This window comes from Chiloscyllium punctatum, chromosome 10 (assembly GCF_047496795.1).
Source record: "Chiloscyllium punctatum isolate Juve2018m chromosome 10, sChiPun1.3, whole genome shotgun sequence".
Classification (NCBI taxonomy): domain Eukaryota; kingdom Metazoa; phylum Chordata; class Chondrichthyes; order Orectolobiformes; family Hemiscylliidae; genus Chiloscyllium; species Chiloscyllium punctatum.
In genome coordinates, this window is record NC_092748.1 from 85,818,825 (window position 1) to 85,839,189 (window position 20,365).

The 20,365-nt window shown below is 41.5% G+C and overlaps 1 protein-coding gene across 5 annotated transcripts in view; it reads left to right on the forward strand.

Annotated features, from left to right (window-relative positions):
• The window catches only part of spopla (speckle type BTB/POZ protein like a), a 209,615-nt gene that overhangs the window by 57,194 nt on the left and 132,056 nt on the right, over positions 1 to 20,365 (forward strand). The window contains exon 2 of one of the 5 annotated variants that reach the window (XM_072579715.1): positions 18,676 to 18,753. The exons of the other annotated variants lie outside the window; for them this stretch is intronic. The gene's annotated coding sequence lies outside the window, so the exon portion shown is untranslated. The remainder of the gene's footprint in view (positions 1 to 18,675; positions 18,754 to 20,365) is intronic. 5 annotated transcript variants of the gene reach the window in all.

Consider the following 20,365-nt stretch of genomic DNA (forward strand, 5'->3'; position numbering starts at 1 on the left):
TTCTTACAGATAGCTGAGGTCTCCTTACACGTTTGTTTCTCAATTACCCTCTGACTATTGGGGGGGGGGGGGGGGGGTCTATAATACAATCCCAATAAGGTGATCATCCCTTTCTTCTTTCTCAGTTCCACACAAATAACTTCCCTGGATGTATTTCCAGGAATATCCTCCCTCAGCACAGCTGTAATGCTATCCCTTATCAAAAATGCCACTCCCCCTCCTCTCTTGCCTTCCTTTCTATCCTTCTTGTAGCATTTGTAATCTGGAACATTAAGCTGCCAGTCCTGCCCATCCCTGAGCAATGTTTCTGTAAATGCTATGACATCCCAGTCCCATGTTCCTTACCATGCCCTCAGATCATCTGCCTTCCCTGTTAGGTCCCTTGCATTGAAATAAATGCAGTTCAATTTATTAGTCCTACCTTGTCCCTGACTGTTTGACTCACTTCTGTTCTCAGTTGTACCCATCACCGATCGATCTCTTTCCTCACTATCTCCCTGGGTCCCACCCCCCACCTTACTAGTTTAAATCCTCCCAAGCAGTTCTAGCAAATTTTCCTGCCAGTATATTAGTCTCCTTCCAATTTAGGTGCAATCCATCCTTCTTGTACACGTCACTTCTACCCCAAAAGAGATTCCAATGATCCAAAAATATGAATCCTTCTCCCATACACCAGCTCCTCAGCCATGCATTCATCTGCTCTATCCTCCTATTCCTGCCCTCACTAGCTTGTAGCACTGGGAGTAATCCAGATATTAGTATCCTTGAGGACCTCCTTTTTAAATTTCTGCCTAACTCTCCGTAATCTCCCTTCAGAGTCTCCATCTTTTCCCTTCCAATGTCGTTGGTTCCAATGTGGACAATGACCTCCTGTTGGCCCCTCTCCCCCGTGAGAACAGTCTGCACCCTCTCTGAGACATCCTTGATCCTGGCACCAGGGGAACAACACAGCATTCTGCTTTTTCTCTGCTGGCCACAGAAATGTCTGTCTGTACCTCTGACTACAGAATCCCTTAACACAATTGATCTCTTGGAAGCCGAAGTCTTCCACCTCCCATCTGTAGTCTGTTTTGTCGCCATCTTAGATTCGACCGATTATGGCGCTGTCATCAGCGAACTTCCCCAATCTTCACTGATTGTGGCCTGTGGGTCAGGGAACTGAGGATCCAATTGTAGAGAGTGGAGCTTAGTCCGAGATTACAAGTTTAATAATCAGTTTTGAGAGGATAATAGTGTTGAAGGCTGAACTGTAGTCCATGAGTAGGATTCTTGTGTAGCTGTTCTTGTTTTCAAGATGTTCTCGGAAAGAGTGAAGGGCAAGTGATATGGGCATCTGAAATGGAATGCCATGACCAGCCTTTCAAAGCACTTCATGACCACCAAAGTTAGGGCCACTGGGCGGTAGTTATTGAGACATTCTGCATGAGCCTTCTTAGGCATAGGGATGATATTGGCCCTTTTGAAACAGGCAGTGACAGTCGCCTGCTGCAAGGAGAGGTTGAAGATGTCTGAGAAGACCTCTGGCACTCCATCAGTCCGATTGCTTTCCTTGGATTCACATGGAGGAAAACTGATCTGACCTCTGATGCAGTGACTGTTGGGGATAGGTTCGTCAGGACTTGTCAGAATAGGTGTTACCTCTCCACTGCAATTCTGCTTAAAGCGAGCTGGGAGTGATGTGTCATCATCTGCTATCTTGCACTGTCTCTTTTTAGAACCTGTGATTTCATTCAGTCCTTGCCATAGTCGCCGGGTGTCTGTCTGGGTCTCTAGTTTGGATCTGTATTTGTCCTTGGCTCTCTTAATGGCTCTGTAAAGGTCATGCTTGGATTCCTTTTATTTGAGTGGGTCTCCTGACCTGAAAGCTTCACGCCTGGTTTTTAGCAGGTTCTGTATGTCCTAATTCCAGGTGTTCGGGAACACCTGGCTTGACTTCCTCAGTAGGCAGTACTCCAAAGACTTGCTGATAAAGGCTGTGACGGTGGTGGCGTGCTTGTCCAAGGGACTTGAGGACTGTTTGAACATGGCCCAGTCAGCCGATTCCAGACAGCACCGGAGTTGATCCTCCTCCTCCGACCAGCACTGGACCTGTATCTACGAGGGGTCTCCTGCTTGAACTTTTGCCTGTGTTGGGGAATGAGCCCGGCCAGGTGGTTGAAGTTTTATAAAACATTAGAACATTACAGCGAAGTACAGACCCTTCGGCCCTCGATGTTGCACCGAACTGTGGAACCAATCTAAAGCCCATCTCGCCTACCGAACTGTGGAACCAATCTAAAGCCCATCTCGCCTATACTATTCATTCTTGTCCATATGTCTATCCAATGACCATTTAAATGCCCTTAAAGTTGGCGAGTCTGCTACTGTTGCAGTCAGTGCGTTCTACGGTCCTACTACTCTGAGTAAAGAAACTACCTCTGATATCTGATCTATATCTATCACCCCTCAATTTAAAGCTATGTCCCTTTGTGTTCGCCATTGCCATCTGAGGAAAATGGTTCTCACTGTCCAACCTATCTAGCCCTCTGATTATCTTATATGTCTCAATTAAGTCACCTTGTAACCTTCTTCTATCTAATGAAATCAGCCTCAAGCCCTTCAGCCTTTCCTCATAAGATCTTCCCTTCATACCAGGCAATGTCCAAGTAAATCTCCCCTGAACCCTTTTCAAAGCTTCCACATCCTTCCTATAATGTGGTGACCAGAACCATTACGCAATATACCAAATGTTGCCGCACCAGAGTTTTGTACAGCTGCAGCATGATCTCATGGTTCCGAAAGTTAATCCCTCCACCGATTTTAAAAAGCTAATTCACCGTATGCGGCCTTAACAGCCTATCAACCTGGGTGGCAACTTTCCAGGATCTATATACTGGACACCAAGATCTCTCTGCTCATCTACACTGCCAAGAGTCTTACAATTAGCCCTGTACTCTGCTTCCTGTTACTCTTCCAAAGTGAATCACCTCTCACTTTTCCACATTAAACTCCATTTGCCACCTCTCAGCCCAGTTCTGCAGCTTTTTCTGTGTTTCTGTGGAACCTACAACATCCTTCGTCAGTATCCACAACTTCCACCGACCTTAATGTCATCCACAAATTTACTAACCCATCCTTCGATGCCCTCATCCAGGTCATTTATATAAATGACAAACAACAGTGCAGCCAAAACAGATCCTTGCGGTACCCCACTGGTAACTGAACTCCAACCTTTAGGGACTGCCCGAAGGCTTGAGTGAAGACCAAATTTGGCATGTAGGCTCAGTGGTTAGCGCTATTGCCTCACAGTGCCAGAGATCCGAGTTCACTTCCTGCCTCGGGTGACTGTATGGGGTTTGCACATTCTCCGTGTGTCTGCTTGGGTTTCCTCCGGGTGCTCCAGTTTCCTCCCACAATCCAAGCATTTGCAAGTTAGGTGAATTGGCCATACTAAATTGCCCGTAGTATTCAGGATTGAATAGGTTAGGTGCATTAGTCAAGGGTGACTGTAGGGGAGGAGGTCTGGGTGGGTCTTCGGAGGGTTGGTGTGGACTTGTTGGACCGAAGGGCCTGGATCTCCACTGTAGGGATTCTACGTCTATACTGAAGGATAGGATCTATTCCCATTTGGAAGAAAATGGGCATATCAGTGATAGACAACATGGTTTTATGCAGGGAAGGTCATGTCTTACCAACTTAATAGAATTCTTTGAGGAAGTGGCAAAGTTGATTGATGAGGGAAGGGCTGTTGCTGTCCTGTACATGGACTTCAGTAAAGCATTTGATAAGGTTTCCCATGGTAGGCTGATGGAGAAAATGAAGTCACATAGGGTTCAGGGTGTACTAGCCAGACGGATAGAGAACTGGCTGAGCGACAGGAGACATAGAGTAGGATTAGAAGGGAGTTTCTCAAAATGGCGAACTGCAACCAGTGGTGTTCCACAAGGATCTGTGCTGGCACCACTGTTGTTTGTGCTACACATAAATGATCTGGAGGAAGTTATAGGTGGTCTGATTAGCAAGTTTGCAGATGACACTAAGATTAGTGGAGTAGCAGATAATGAAGGGGACTGTCAGATAAAACAGGGCGAAAGTGAGGACTGCAGATGCTGGAGATCAGAGTCGAGAGTGTGGTGCTGGAAAAGCACAGCCGGTCAGGCAGCATCCAAGGAGCAGGAGAATACAGCAGAATCTAGATAGATTGGAGAGTTGGACAGAGAAATGGCAGATGGAATTCAATCCAGGCAAATGTGAGGTGTGCTTTTTGGAAGAGCCAATTCCAGAGTGAACTTTACAGTAAATGGAAAAGTCCTCTGGAAACTTGATGTACAGAGAGATCTGGGTGTTCAAGTCCATTGCACACTGAAGGTGGCAATGCTGGTCAGTAGAGTGGTCAAGAAGGCATGCGGCATGCTTTCCTTCATCGGACAGGGTATTGAGTACAAGAGTTTGGCAGGTCATGTTGCAGTTGTACTTTGTTTCAGCCACATTTGGAATACTGTGTACAGTTCTAGTTGACACATTACCAAAAGGATGTGGATGCTTTGGCGAGGGTGCAGAGGAGGTTCATCAGGATGTTGCCTGGTATGGAGGGTGCTAGTTATGAAGAGAGGTTGAGTAGATTAGGATTATTTTCATCAGAAATATGGACATTGAGGAAGGGACTGCTTGAGATCTACAAAATCATGAGAGTTATGGACAGGATGGATAGCAAGAAGCTTTTTCCCCAGTGTGGGGAACTCAGTTACTAGGGATCACAAGTTCAAGGTGAGAGGGGAAATATTTATGGGAGATATGCATGCAAAGTTCTTTACACAGAGGGTGGTGGGTATCTGAAATGTGTTGCCAGCGGAGGTGGTAGACGCAAGCATGATAGTGTTGTTTAAGATCTATCTAGACAGATACATGAATGGGCAGGGAGCAGAGGGATACAGATCTTTAGAAAATACGCTACACGTTTAAATCGAGGATCTGGATTGGTGCAGGCTTGGAGGGCCTGTTCCTGTGCTGTAATTTTCTTTGTTCTTTGTTCTTCATTCTTTATTCTTCATTTTTTATTAAGTGGGATGACCTAAAGTTTGGTCAAAGAGGTAAATTTTAAGGAGTTTCTTAAAGGAGAAAAGTTCAGTTGTAAAGACAATGTCTTTTTATTTTCATTCTTGTATTTTTAATTGTGATCTGAAATGGGAAAATAACATTGCAAGAATTACTGCAAGTTTTGAAATCGAGTAATTGTAAGTATCGTATACACTGGCCTGTTTCGCCAGTAGTTGATGTGGTTTGAAGATGAGCTGGATGTGAAGAAGTTGTTACAAATGAAGCTTTGGTTCGCAACAAGTAGTTGATTGGTCTGTGGACTAGTTGACCAGTTGTCAATGACAAAGGCCATCTGCCTACCAGCAACTATGATTGGTTCTCAGGGCTGGGAAAAAGATGCAGAAAAGTAATCAGATCTTCACCAGCTGAGCAGCCATGACCATTACCTGCAGCAAAATGCACTTAAAGTCTGAAGAAAACAAGTTTATTTTTATTTTTATTTGCTCAAAGCTATGCAATTTAATTAAGAAGTTGGGAACTTCTTAAGTGTGAATTGGTACCCTGTGCCTCCTGAAAACCAGTGAAAGCATTCTGAGAAGGAAGATTGCAATCTTTCAAATTCCCTGATTTCTTGAACAGTCCCAGCAGTTCATAGCAGTTCCCAGCACTGCAACGTGGAAACAGACCATTTGGCTCATTGAGTCCATGCTGACACTCCAAAGAGCATCCCACCCGGACCCATCCCAACCCTATCCCTGTAACCCTGCATTTTCCCATGGCCAATTCCCTAGCCTGCAAATCCCTGGACACTATGGGCAATTTAGTATGGCCAATCCACCTAACTTGCACATCTTTTGGACTAAGGGGGGAAACCAGAGCACCTGGAGGAAACCCACAGAGTCATGGGGAGAATGTGCAAACTGCACATAGACAGTCGCCAAAGATTGGAATCGAACCTGGGTCTCTGGTGCTGTGAGACAGCAGTGCTAACCTTTGAGCCACCATGCCAACTGTTTAAATGTAACTCTATTCAAAAAAGGGCAGAAATGAAACTTTAGGCCAGTAGGCCGAAGCCTGTTATTAACAAAATAGTGATAAAGAGCTAGTTACAAGAAGTTCAGAAAATCATTAGACAGTTAAGAGTTAGCATGGTTTTAGGAAAGGGAAATTATGCTTGACAAAATTATTGGATGACTTTTGAGGATGTAACAAGTAGGGTGAATAAATGGGAAACAGTAAGTATTATCTGTTTGAATTTCCAAAGGGCATTGTCAAATGTGTTATAACAGTGGTCACGATGTATGATAAGAACTCAGGATGTTTGGTGTATTAGGACAGATGCGGAATTGCTAACTTATAGAAACAAAGTTGGGACTACTTTCGTGATTGCAAACTCTAATGGATGTCTCTGTTGCTGAGGCCTGCACTATCTTTGATCTATCGTAATGATTTGGACAATTGTGTTGTAGACTGATTTGTTGATAGTATGAAGTAGGCAAGCAGACTGAGGATACAAAGAGTCTGCAAAAGGGCAAATAATAGGGTTAATTGAGTTGGCAGAAATGTGACAGGTGGAAAATTGAAAATGTGAGGTTGTCCACTTTGGTCTTTGATGTGAGGTGTTTGGAATGCAGAAGTAGGGAAGTCTTGTTCAAACTGTACAGGACACCGATGAGACTGCATTCAGAGCACTGAATACTGCTTTGGGATGAAGGGATGCCTTATGCAGGAAAGTTGAGCAGGATGGAGTTTAGAAGAATAAAAGGTAATCTTATTAAAATTATTCAAGATTATGCAGGGGCTTGATGGGTTAAATGTTAAGGTGTTTCCACTTAGGGTGGAGAACCTTAAATAAGGGAGCACAGTTTCAGAATAAAGGCTTCCTATTTCTGACTGATATGAAGTATTTCTTCTCCTGGGGTCTTGTCTTTGGAATTCTCTATTTCGATTAGGCTAGAGCATTGAAGACTTTGTCATCGAATATATTCAAGAAATTTTGATCTACAAGACAGTGAAAGGTGTATTGGGGGAGCAGGCTGAAAAGTAGAGTTAAGGTAACAAGTAGGTCAGCCATAATCTTACTGTGATATGGAGATGCCAGTGTTGATAAAGTTTAAAAATCACACAACATCAGGTTATTTTGAAACACTAGCTTTTGGAGCACAGCACCTTCATCAGGTACCTAATGAAGATCAAGAAGGAGCAGCGCTGTGTAATCTAGTGCTTCTAAATAATGTGTAGGACGATAACCTAGTGTTGTGTGATTTTTAACTATAATCTTACTGAAAGGCAGGGAAAGTTCAAATGGCCTCTCCTACTTCCTATGTTATTAAAAGTTGAGAGGGTATGTTGTAGTGCATGATAGAAAGATAGATATTGTGAAGTGACAAAAGGATTAGTTAGAGGAATGCTGAATATCAAATATTTATGATTGTTTGGTGTGTCACGAACAGGAAAAATAGAATTCGGCTAGATTCCGTGTGGAATGAGACACAGCAGAGATGATTGTTGGTAGAAAGAATCAAACACAAGGGAAAAAGATAGTAATGAAGGTAAGCAGTCTAAAAAACACAAGCTGAAATCACATTGAATAGCTGAGGTATGGATGAAATAGTTGTAAATGAAATATCAAATGCTGGAATAATAATAAAATGTTATGAATACTCAGCAGGTCAAGCACTATCCATAATTAAACATTAACAGCCCAAAGGTCTTTTTAGCATTTTCCATTTTAGGTGGTTACTTTAGAAGTTGAATGAGCATACTATGATTTTTTTTTCCTTTTGGTTGACCAGGTGACAGTTTCTTTGTGCTATCTTGTGTTAACGTAATGGTGTAATGAAATAAGAATTTTAAGCTACTTTTTTGATTCAGTTTGTTTAATTGCTATTTTGTAATTAATCTCAGGCATAGTTCGAATTTAAATACATGCGTAAATGACTTGTGTTCTGTCTTTTTGATTATTTTTGAACAAGTTTTTGTTTTAATCTTTTTTCAGAGAATATTCAAGGATAATTTCTTTTACTGTTCTTTGCATCTTTATAAAATACTGAATGACTGACTATTTATGTTATATTCTTGATTTTTGAATATATCATACTTTCCATTCATGCTGCATGCTAAAGATGAAATGAAAGAATTGTAGACTACTTTTATTCTTCAAGATCCATCTTGGCACAGTTCAAACACTTGCTCTTTAAGAAATAGGAGTAGGTCAATTAGGTTTTCTCTGCAAATTCAGTAAAAATTATGGTTGATCTGATCCTTCTTTAACTCTACCTGCTTTGATCCACGAGGTAGCCAAAAATATCTCAAACATTTTTAGTGATGCAGCCTCCAGTGTTCTCAGTGGAAAATTCCAAAGGTTTATTACCCTCCAAGAAAAGCCGTCTCAACTCTCAATGCCCTCTCTTTTTCTCCAAGCTATTTGAAAATTTGTTTCACTCCAGTTCTCAATGCAACTCAAGACAGTTTAAATAGCAAATAATTGAGATATTCAAATCCAATCCGGGATGAGAATTGTTTTGTTTCATTATACCTGTGTGGATGCTAATCCTCCAACGTGTATAATTCCATTTCTGCTTTTGCCCCTCATTCTTTTATAATTTTCCTTATTAACACTTATTGCTGATTGACTAGCAAGCGGAAAAAATATTTAATTTGTTTTCTTCTCAAAATCTTAACCAATCTTGAAAGTTGATTATTTCACCCCGTATAATACTGCGCTTCACATTGCTCTTCACTGAACTGCATTTTTCTGTAATTTGCTGGATTCTTCTTCAAACATGAAGTGCTATTCCAATTTGGCATCATCAAGAAATGTCGGTTTCATTCACCCAAGCAAGTATATAAATTGTTTACATAAATACAGCACTCCGGGATCAAGGCATATACCCCATTACTGCTGTGCACAAGCTGACAACCGTAGAAAATGTCTATTTACCACTACCTCTGATTTTTGTCCCTTCGCCAGTTCTATTTAATTTATTTGAAGCAAGAAGTAAAATGCATGAATATGTGTTAACACTCAGTTAAGTGAAGGATTGGTCATTGCTGTGATACCATCAACAGACAAAGCTCACGTCAGGAGGATGTTTGGCTCCAAACATATTAGCATTGAATACCTTCAGTGGAGAGAAAGGTAACGGGTCTATAGATTTTCCACTTGATTGTACAGATATTTCTAAAACAGTTTGCTGCCCCATATAATTGTCACAAAGGGCTTCTAAAGTTTTAGTGTAAATTGCTTTCAGGATAGATCTAGTTTCCACTGACTTTAAAGCTAGCACAAGAGGTAATGTGCTTGGTGCAGCCCTTACCCCATAAAACTGACTAGGCTTTCATAGGGTGAATTAATCACTGTTGGAAGTTGAGGAGGCTGTGAAATTTAAGTTGGAATTTTTCTCTGAAAATACTCACTGTATGTTTCTGAAATTTTTTCAATTCATAAAGAAGCTGGCTAATATAGCCCAGTCTAACCAGGAAATAATTTGACATATCTTCAAAGTCTTTCTCTGTGATGTTGAAATTTGCTTACGCACAGGTGTTGCTTAATTCTGACACAAAATGCTTATTTTTTTTCAGAAATCCATTTTTAGGTATATTCGTCAAAATCTACTGGTCATCATTTAAAATATGTTACAAAATATTTTTACAGCAATACTTTAAACATTTACAATACTTTAAACATAATGTTTAAACAATACTTTTAAACAGTTAAACATTTAAACTTTAAACATTAAAAATGCTATACAATTGCCTGTGACAAACAGTGTTTGCTGGTACGATGAGCAAATGGGTTTGAAGGGCAACTTAGATTTGAGATGAGAACTGTAGAATGGGACACTTTTCAAAATGGATGCAATTTGGCTGAAATTTAGATTCCAGAACAATGTGAACTCCAGCAAGGGTGAGTTTTTAAATTGTGTATGACTGTGGCTAATCGTCCTTAGCAAATTCATATGTTTATGCGTCATGCAATCTTTTTTTGAAAAGGTGAGAAATAAAAATGAACATTTGTCTGCCTCTCTACCTCACTCCCTCCTTTATTTTACTGCATAAAATCTACTTCTTTGACCAAACTCTTGATTGTCTATCCTAATATTTCATTCGCTGGCTTGGTGTCATATTCTGTTATTTAATGCTATTGTGATGAAAGGTGTGTAATATAAATGTTTTATTTTTGATTTTCATCATTTTAAAATGGAGGTAGATGGATAAGAGTCAATTCTGTGCTGATCCTTTTTTAAAAAACAGGGCAGATAGTTATTCGGAACCGTGACCTAAGTAATCACTTCCAAGAAAATGTATAACTGCAGTTAAGTTCCTAGAAAAGCCCTGTAGTGTTAATGAATGCAATGTTCATATCGCCACATTTGCAACAGACTGGAAAGTTGAAGTTCAGTTCAAAAAGGAGAAAGGTTTCTCTTAGCAAAAGAATAGAATTTTAGTTCAGGGAACTATTTGCTGCAACCAATATTTTTTGAGTGGAATTTCCAAGTCAGGAAGCTTTGGATGAAAATCTTCAACTTATTAGAACTGAAAAATATTAGGCAATCAGAACTGTAGAAAGTTCATGCCGGCAGATTTGGAGAAGCATTATAAAATTGCCTCCATCATCCCAAATAAAATAATCTGGGAGTAGTCAGTTAAGTTCAAAATGCTTAAGTGTTGAGATACGAGGAAAAATTGTTGGAACACGTTAAAATATTGTTTCACAGTATCTGTTCAGTTCTTTGTTTAAAAAAAATCTATTTTCTATCAATCTGTTCAGAGTTGTTAGTACACAGCTTTGCAACTGGTGGGAGCTGACCCCAGGCCCCCTGGCTCAAAGATAGGGGTACTGCCACTCTGCCATAAGATCTTTTAAACTTTGTTTTTTGTTTCTGTTAGAAAAAATGTGATCTTTTCTTAAAGAACATCTGAAACCTTATGTTGATTTTGTTTTAGCGACTAACCATTGTGGTATCCAACTGCAAAAGTTAAATATATCTATCGAGCCACTTTCATTATGGAATCTTTCTTTTGTCCAGGATTACCATCACCTAGGATTGTAATATCCTGGTAAATGTTAAGATAACAAAATTTCCACAGGTACTATACAACTATAACTTGTGTGGCTAAATGGGTTAAAATTGGTCCCGATCTAATAGTCCAAATCTGGGAATCCATGAGGATTGAACCCCACCAATCCTCCGAAGAGTAACCCACCCAGACCCATTTCCCTCTGACTAATGCACCTAACACTATGGGCAATTTAGCATGTCCGATCCACATGATCTGCACGTCTTTTGGATTGTGGGAGGAAACTGGAACACCCAGAGGAAACGTACACAGATACAGGGAGAATGTGCAAACTCCACCCAGACAGTTGTCCAAGGCTGGAATCAAACCTGGGTCCCTAGTGCTGTGAGACTGCAGTGCTCACCATTGAGCCACCATGCAGCCCATTCCTGCTGTATTAGACTATCTTCACCTTGCCAATGATTAGTATTGATTGCTATGAAGCAACGTCGATTAATTGCTCACCCTTGCCTCATTTACAGATCACTTTAGATCTGTGCCCCCTCATTCTTTTTTCTTCTACAGACAGGAACAGCTTCTCCGTATCTACTCTATCCAGCCGACACATGATTTGCAAACCTATCTCAAATTTCCTCTTAGCCTTATTCTTCCAAAGGAGAACAGTCCCATCTTCTTCAATCTGTCCTCAGAACTAAAGTTTCTCATTTTTAGAACCATTCTTATAAATTAACTTTTGTACTCTTTCACATTTTGCCTCTACTACTGTGACCTCAATTGTGACCGCATATTCCAATTGCGGTACAACCAGTGTCTTGTTCAACAATATCCCCCTGCTGTTGTACTGTATGTCCTAATAATACAACTGATAACAATTTCTAAACCACACCTAGCAAAAATGAAAAATACTGAATTGTGTCTGAAAATATTGGACATGCAGCTCCCATGAGGAGTTGAACTGTTGATCGACTTCACTAACACCTTTCGCCCCGACCTCAAATTCAGCTGGACCATCTCGGACACCTCCCTCCCCTTCCTGGACCTCTCCACCTCTAGCTCCGGCAACCAACTAACAATGGACACCTACTGCAAACCCACCGGCTTCCACAGCTACCTGGACTACACCTCCTCCCACTCTGCCTCCTGTAAAAATGCTATCCCTTATTCCCAATTCATCTGCCTCTGCTGCATCTGTTCCCAGGATGACCAGTTCCACCATAGAAAGTCCCAGATGGCCTCCTTCTTAAAGTACTGCAATTTCCACTCCCACCTGGTCGATGATGTCCCCCAGTTCATCTCCTCCATTTCCTGCACTTCCGACCTTGAATCCCATTCCTCCCAACGCAACAAGAACAGAAACCCCCGGTCCTCACCTTTCACCCCAGTGACCTCCATTTACATCGCGTCATCCTCCGCGACTTCTACCACCTTCAAACAGACCCCGCCACGAGGGATATATTTCCCTCTCTACCCGTATCAGTGTTTCGGAGGGACCATTCCCTCTGTGATTCCCTTTTCAGATCCATGGCCTCAACCGGCCCACAACCCACTCCCAGGACCTTCCCCTGCCATTGCAAGAAGTGCACACGTCTCGCCCTCCTCCCCCACCCCTCCACCCCCCACCCCACACACACACCTCCATCCAAGGGCCCAAAGGATCCTTCCACATCTGACAGAAATTTACCTGTGCTTCCACATTGTACCCGATGTGGTCTCCTCTACATCTGGGAGACAGGATGCCAATTTGTGGATCATTTCAGAGAAGATCTCTGGGACGCACACACTAACCAAACCCACCGCCCCGTGGCTGAACACATCAACTCCCTCACCTACTCTACTAAGGATAGGTAGATGCTGGGCCTCTTCCATCACCAAACCCTAACCACCCAATACTTGGAGGAAGAACACTTCATCTTCCGCCTTGGGACCCTCCGACAACACGGGATTAATGTTTGTTTCACCAGTTTCCTAATTTCCCCTCCCCGCCAACTTATCCCAGTAATCATGCCTCCAACTCAGCACTGCCTTCTTGACCTGTCCATTGTGTTTCCCATCTATCCCTCCACTCTCCTCTCTGTACTATCACCTTCTTCCCCACCTTCATCTATCTATTGCATTCTCAGCTACCTCCCCCTTCCCCCCCCCCCCCCCCCCCCCATCCCCTCCCATTTATCTCTCGGCTCCTTGGCCCACAAGCCTCATTCCTGACGAAGGGCTTATGCCCAAAATATTGGTTCTGCTCCTCGGATGCTGCCTGACCTGCTGTGCTCTTCCAACACCACACACTCTACTCTGATCTCTAGCTTCTGCAGTTCTCACTTTGTTTTACATGGGGAGCCAAATAAATAATTTAATGGTTTATGTACAGTTTATATCACTTGATAATGACATTACAGGGAACTGTTTGGAATTGGAATCAATGGTATTTGGAGCAATGTATGGGAGACATGGGACCTTTGGATAAAAGTAATTCAATTCTGAGCTCTTAACCATGATTAGCACTATTTATTATTTGTCAAGTACTTCATGCCACTGTTTATATTTTTAAATATTAAATGAACGCTTTGGAATATTATGGCTGATATAGAGCAACATATTTGCTCCACTTTTCCTTTACATTCAAGAATGTGTTTTTGATTCAAAGCAACATTTTTACATGGAAATTTTGCATTTCAATGTGTTTTGCTCATAAGGTGTACTCACACCAGAGCAGTCGATTATAAAAGCAAAACATTGTGGATACTGACTGGAAATCTGAAATCCAAATAGAAAATACTTGAAACAGTCAACTGGCCCAGTTCTGATGAAAGGTTGGAGACCTGAACCTTTAACAATTTCTCTCACCACAAACCCTGCCAGGCCTATTGAGTATTTTCTGTTCATATATTAGAGCAGTCAATTTTATTGGTGTATTCTGTAATTAGCTGTCAGAGTCTGATCTTCTCGTCGTGCCATATAGTTTTGATTTGTTATCTTTTTCAGCTGCTGACATCAAATTATATTCTGTCTGGCCCTTAAGGGGAATAAACCACATTACATAATTTGAAAAGTACTTGGCAACTTGAGCTCAGCAGAGAGGACATGCAGACCTAGGAAACAAATGGTAATGATGTGTGAATTCAGATTTGGACATGCTGTCTGAATTTAAGACTGATGCATTGATAAGCAGAGTTTATAAACTGAATGCATATCAGCCAGTGGAGGAAATAAGTTGAAAGCTCAGCAAAGATTATAAACAAGGTTATTGCTGAGGCCTTCTTTTGAAAGAATGGAGGTATTCATTGGGCGGCACGGTGGCACAGTGGTTAGCACTGCTACCTCACAGCGCCAGAGACCTGGGTTCAATTCCCGCCTCAGGCGACTGACTGACTGTGTGGAGTTTGCACATTCTCCCCGTGTCTGCGTGGGTTTGCTCCGGTTTCCTCCCACAGTCCAAAAATGTGCAGGTTAGGTGAATTGGCCATGCTAAATTGCCCGTAGTGTTAGGTGAAGGGATAACTGTAGGCGAATGGGGTCTGGTTAGGTTGCGCTTTGCCGGGTTGGTGTGGACTTGTTGGGCCGAAGGGCCTGTTTCCACACTGTAACTAATCTAATCTAATCTAGTCATCAAGATGTACAGCACAGAAACAGACCCTTTGGTCCAACTTGTCCATGCCAACCAGATATCCTAACCTGTTCAAATTCTACTAATTAGTTGCAAACAAATGAAAGCTGAACTTGGGCACCTGTGGACCTGAGTTTGTGTTGAGAATAACTAGGAAATTTCTTGAGTGCTGGCAAGTATGAAGCTATAAAATATGGAGCAGCGTGTCACAAAATTCCAGAGAAAGTATATTCTTGTTAGTGTGAAAGGAAAGGCTGGTAGGTATAGGGAATACTGGATGACTAAAGAAATTGAGGGTTTGGTTCAGAAAAAGAAGGAAGCATCTGTCAGGTGTAGACCGGATAGATAGAGTGAATCCTTAGAAGAGTATAAAGGCAGTAGGAGTATACTTAAAAAGGAAATCAGGAGGGCAAAAAGGGTACATGAGATAGTTTTGGCAAATAGAATTAAGGAGAATCCAAAGAGTTTTTACAAATACGTTAAGGACAAAAGGGTAACTAGGGAGAGAATAGGGCCCCTCAAAAAATCAGCAAGGCAGCCTTTGTGTGGAGCTGCAGAAAATGGGGGAGATACTAAATGAGTATTTTGTATCAGTATTTACCGTGGAAAAGGATATGGAAGATATAGTCTGTAGGGAAATAAATTGTGACACCTTGCAAAATGTCCAGATTACAGAGGAGGAAGTGCTGGATGTCTTGGAATGCATAAAGGTGGATAAATCCCCAGGACCTGATCAGGTGTACCCTAGGACTCTGTGGGAAGCTAGAGAAGTGATTGCCGGGCCTCTTGCTGAGATATTTGTATCATCGATAGTCACAGGTGAGGTGCCGGAAGACTGGAGGTTGGCTAACGTGGTGCCATTGTTTAAGAAAGGTGAAAAGGACAAGCCAGGGAACTATAGACCAGTGAGCCTGACCTTGGTGGTGGGTAAGTTGTTGGAGGGAATCCTGAGGGACAGGAAAGGCAAGGACTGATTTCAGGATAGTCAACATGGCTTTGTGTGGGGGAAATCATGTCTCACAAACTTGATTGAGTTTTTTGATGAAGTAGCAAAGAGGATTGATGAGGGCAGAGCGGTAGATGTGATCCATAAGGCATTTGACAAAGTTCCCCATGGGAGACTGATTAGCAAGGTTAGATCTCACAGAATGCCAGGAGAACTAGCCATTTGGATACAGAACTGGCTCAAAGGTAGAAGACAGAGGATGGTGGTGGAGGGTTGTTTTTCAGACTGGAGACCTGTGACCAGTGGAATGCCACAAGGATCGTTGCTGGGTCCTCTACTTTTTATCATTTACATAAATGATTTGGCTGCAAGCATAAGAGGTACAGTTAGTAAGTTTGCAGATGACACAAAAATTGGAGGTGTAGTGGACAGTGAAGAGGGTTACCTGAGATTACAACAGGATCTTGACCAGATGGACCAATGGGTTGAGAAGTGGCAGATGGAGTTTAATTCAGATAAATGCGAGGCGCTGCATTTTGGGAAAGCAAATGCTAGCAGGACTTATACACTTAATGGTAAGGTCCTCGAGAGTGTTGCTGAACAGAGATCTTGGAGTGCAGGTTCATAGTTCCTTGAAAGTGGAGTCGCAGTTAGTGAAGGCGGCGTTTGGTATGCTTTCCTTTATTGGTCAGAGTATTGAGTACAGGAGTTGGGAGGTCATGTTGCGGCTGTACAGGACATTGATTTGGCCACTGTTGGAATATTGTGTGCAATTCTGGTCTCCTTCCTTTCGGAAAGATGTTGTGAAACTTGAAAGGGTTCAGAAAAGATCTACAAGGATGTTGCCAGGGTTGGAGGATTTGAGCTATAGGGAGAGGCTGAACAGGCTGGGGCTGTTTTCCCTGGAATGTCAGAGGCTTGGGTGGAGGGTGGGGGGCGTGACCTTTTATAGAGGTTTACAAAATCATGAGGAGCATGGATGGGATAAATAGACAAAGTCTTTTCCCTGGGGTGGGGGAGTCCCGAACCAGAGGGCATAGGTTTAGGATGAGAGGGGAAAGATATAAAGGAGACCTAAAAGACAACTTTTTTGATATAGAGGGTGGTAAGTGTATGGAATGAGCTGCCAGAGGAAGTGGTGGAGGCTGGTATAATTGCAACATTTAAGAGGCATTTGGATAGGTATATGAATAGGAAAGGTTTGGAGGGATATGGGCCCGGTGCTGGCAGGTGGGACTAGATTGGGTTGGGATATCTGGACTGGTTGGACCGAAGGCTCTGTTTCCATGCTGTACATCTCTATGACTCTGACTCTTCCGCGAACCATGGTTAAGCACACGCAAGTCTGGAAGTTGTTATCAGAGTTGCCATGCCACTTCATGATGTTTACTTAACTCATTGAGAGACTCTGGATTCACAGTGACTGTTGTCACAGTCATATGCTTTTGTCACTGTGAATCCAGAGTCTCTCAATGAGTTAAGTAAACATCATGTTGTCACAGTCTATAGAACCATAGAATCTGTATAGTGCAGAAGCAGGCCACTCAACCCATCAAGTTTGCACCAACTCTTAATCCCACCAAGACCCACCCTTCTACCCTACTTTGTAATCCTGCATTTCCTGTGGCTAATCCACCTAGCCTGCACTACCCTGGATGCTATAGGTAATTTAGCATTGCCAATTCATCTAACCCGCACATTTCAAGTGTGGGATGAACACCTGGAGCACCCAGAGGTAAACCATGCAAAGACAGGGAGAATGTGCAGACTCCATAAAGACAGTCGAACCTGGGTCCTTGGTGCTGTGAGGCAGCGGTGCTAACCACTGAGCCCAGAAGTGAAAAGACATTTTTGAAATGTTTTATACGTCTTAATTAATTCCAAAATTTTCTCCCTCTCTTTCAAAAAAAAAACTTTTACACTGTCGAAATGGAGTTTAATTTTGATAAACAAAAAGATGAGATGCTGCATTTGGAAAGGCAATTCAGGACAGGATTTATACACTTAATGGTACTTATACTCCTGGGGAGTGTGGCTGAACAAAGAGACCTTGGAGTGCAGGTTCACAGTTCCTTGAAAGTGGAGTCACAGGTAGATAGGATAGTGCAGAAGGTATGTTTACCTTTATTGGTCAGTGCACTGATTATAGTATTTGGGAGGTCGTGATGCGGCTGTACAGGACAGTGGTTCAACCACTTTTAGAATAGTGTGTGCAATTCTGGTCTCCCTCCTGTGGAATGGATGTTGTGAAACTAGAAAAGATTCAGAAACTATTTATGAAGATGTTGCAAGAGTTGGAGGGCTTGAGCTGCAGGGAGAGGCTGAATAGGCTGGGGCTGTTTTCCTTGGAGAATTGGAAGTTTAGCGTACATTTACCCCTTAGTGTATAATATTTGAATATCAATTCCTGGAAACTGGTAATTTTGCCGCAGAGGTATTCTGGTAGTTTTTGTCTGACCTTTGCCTTCTATACCAACCACTGACATTTTTCTTCCATAAAACTGCTACACTAACAGGCCATTATTCTGAAATCTTGGGATTCAAGGCTTAACTTTTATAGCATAAATGCCTGTGTATATGCATTGCATTTTTATTAACTAAATTTTCTGCATGAATGTAGGAGGTATGGTCAGTAGCTTGTCCTTTTTTTTTGTACTGTTAAAACTTCGACTATATTCGAACCATTTTGTTTTCAAAGACTCATTCCGATACTTGCTGCTCAACACCATGCCAGTACTTGATCTCTGTTCTCATGGTGCATTCAAACTTAGGTATCTCCAGTTAAGATTCCTTAGTTTTCTATTCTCAACAACATTTTCAGGAACACTGAACTCCCTCATTGGTCTGATTGGCAGGTTGGTTAGTCACTTCCTTCACTGCAGCAGTTCTCTGGCTATTTAGCAAAAGTTCTGACCTTTAGCTTGAAACCAGCTTTGTCCTTCTTTCTTTTTTTCTTGGATACCTATTTCTTGTTCACAATGCGCAGTCTCCTTTTGTGTGGGCATCTCTTAAACTCCCACATATCATCTTGGTTGCATGAGCCACAGCAGGAAGTGTTGGAGAAGTTCATTTTCTGTTTTTGTTTCAGATTACCAGCATCCATAATATTTTGCTTTTATTTGAGTGGCCTTTTGCGCTTGCTTGATCCTGTATGCTGACTTACATGGTAAGTAAAACCTGTATTTCTGAATACAAAGTTGAAGCTGATCTCTAATGTGAGTGCATTTCTAGGCAGAAGAGTGGTATCAAATTATTGACCTATACACAGTGAAGTGCTATGAATCATGAAGTTACATATTTATATGTTATAGGAATATAGTTTGCGGACTGAGATATTAAATGTAATGTTACCTGAAAAGACATTTCTAACAAGCCAAAAGTGTGAAAGAAGCCTGGACATGGATCACCCCTGTTGGGGTTTTGGCAGAAACAGAAGGTCTGCAGTTGCCTTTGTTAGGATTTTAAATGATTCCAGGTCAATGTGAATTCCAGGTCAAAGCAAAAGATAGACTAAGGAAGATCTTAAAGTATCAATATACCTTACAGTTCCAAAGTACTGATTTAAAAGTGGGAATGATTAGTTTAAATGTTTTTTATGTGGACCATGCCACTGTGCCACAAGAGTGGATGATCTGGAGGTAATCTTTAAGGTTTCTCAATCTACTAAGCTAAACTACCTGCTTGTAAGAAGACACACACAGAAGACTAAGAAATCGGCTGTTTGTTTACACGTAACCAAAGCAGGGACCATTGAAATCATTAAGAATCAGGAGACTGCAGGTCATCCTGTTACAATGCACGTTTTGTCAATGCAAATTCACTGTAACGCAGTTGTTGAAATGGGGATACTATTTCTACAACATGGACTTTTAAAACATGTGTTGGCTGTAACACAATTACAGCACCAACACTTTAAGTGCTGTTTCTAAAGCATGATTTTTCTGTAGCGTGGGGTTGCACTAGAACACAACCCCTTGCAGCTAAAGGAACTAAGGGATATGGGGAAAAGGCTGAAACAGCATACTGAGATTGCATGATCAGCCATGATTGTATTGAATGGTGGTGCAGGCTTGAAGAGCCAAATGGTCGAATCCTGCACCTATTTTCTATGTATCTGTGTTTGTAAAAGTTGTAAACGGTTTGGCTCACTCAGAGATAGTTGTGTCCTGATTGTAATTATATATTTATGAAGAAAGCCAATCATGTCCTTATAATGGGCATGAGCGAAACTTTCTTCCTATTAAATATTAGGAAGACTAAATTTATTATTTTCGAACTCATTACAATTCTTGCTCCTGAGCACTCAAAGGCATCAGTATATTTAAATGTATTTACTTATCATCCCTTTCGATTTAGTAATTTAACAGCTAATGTGATTGTAATATACTGAACCTCAATCTCCTCATTTTTCTAGCATGACATGGACAGCAAAGGCCCTGGTTGATCCTTTTTCCTGCCAAACATATCCTTAAACTCCTCTGCAGACTGTGCAGATAATCCTTTAATTTACATATTGCAAACTATACAAGTTTAACTCAAAAGTACAGTAGCAAGTAGAATTAGTAGGATGTAAACATTATAGCATTAACATAACTTGGCACCAATAATTTTTCTTACACCCTTTATCTTTGCAAAGAATGTTTTAGTCAAGTCAAACCACTCCAGAGTCAATGTTTTGTCACTTGTATGTATATTTCACATTGAAATTGATTTTGTAAATTCAGCAAGTCAAACTTCTTAAAAAAAAACCAAAGAACTGCAGATGCTGGAAATCAGAA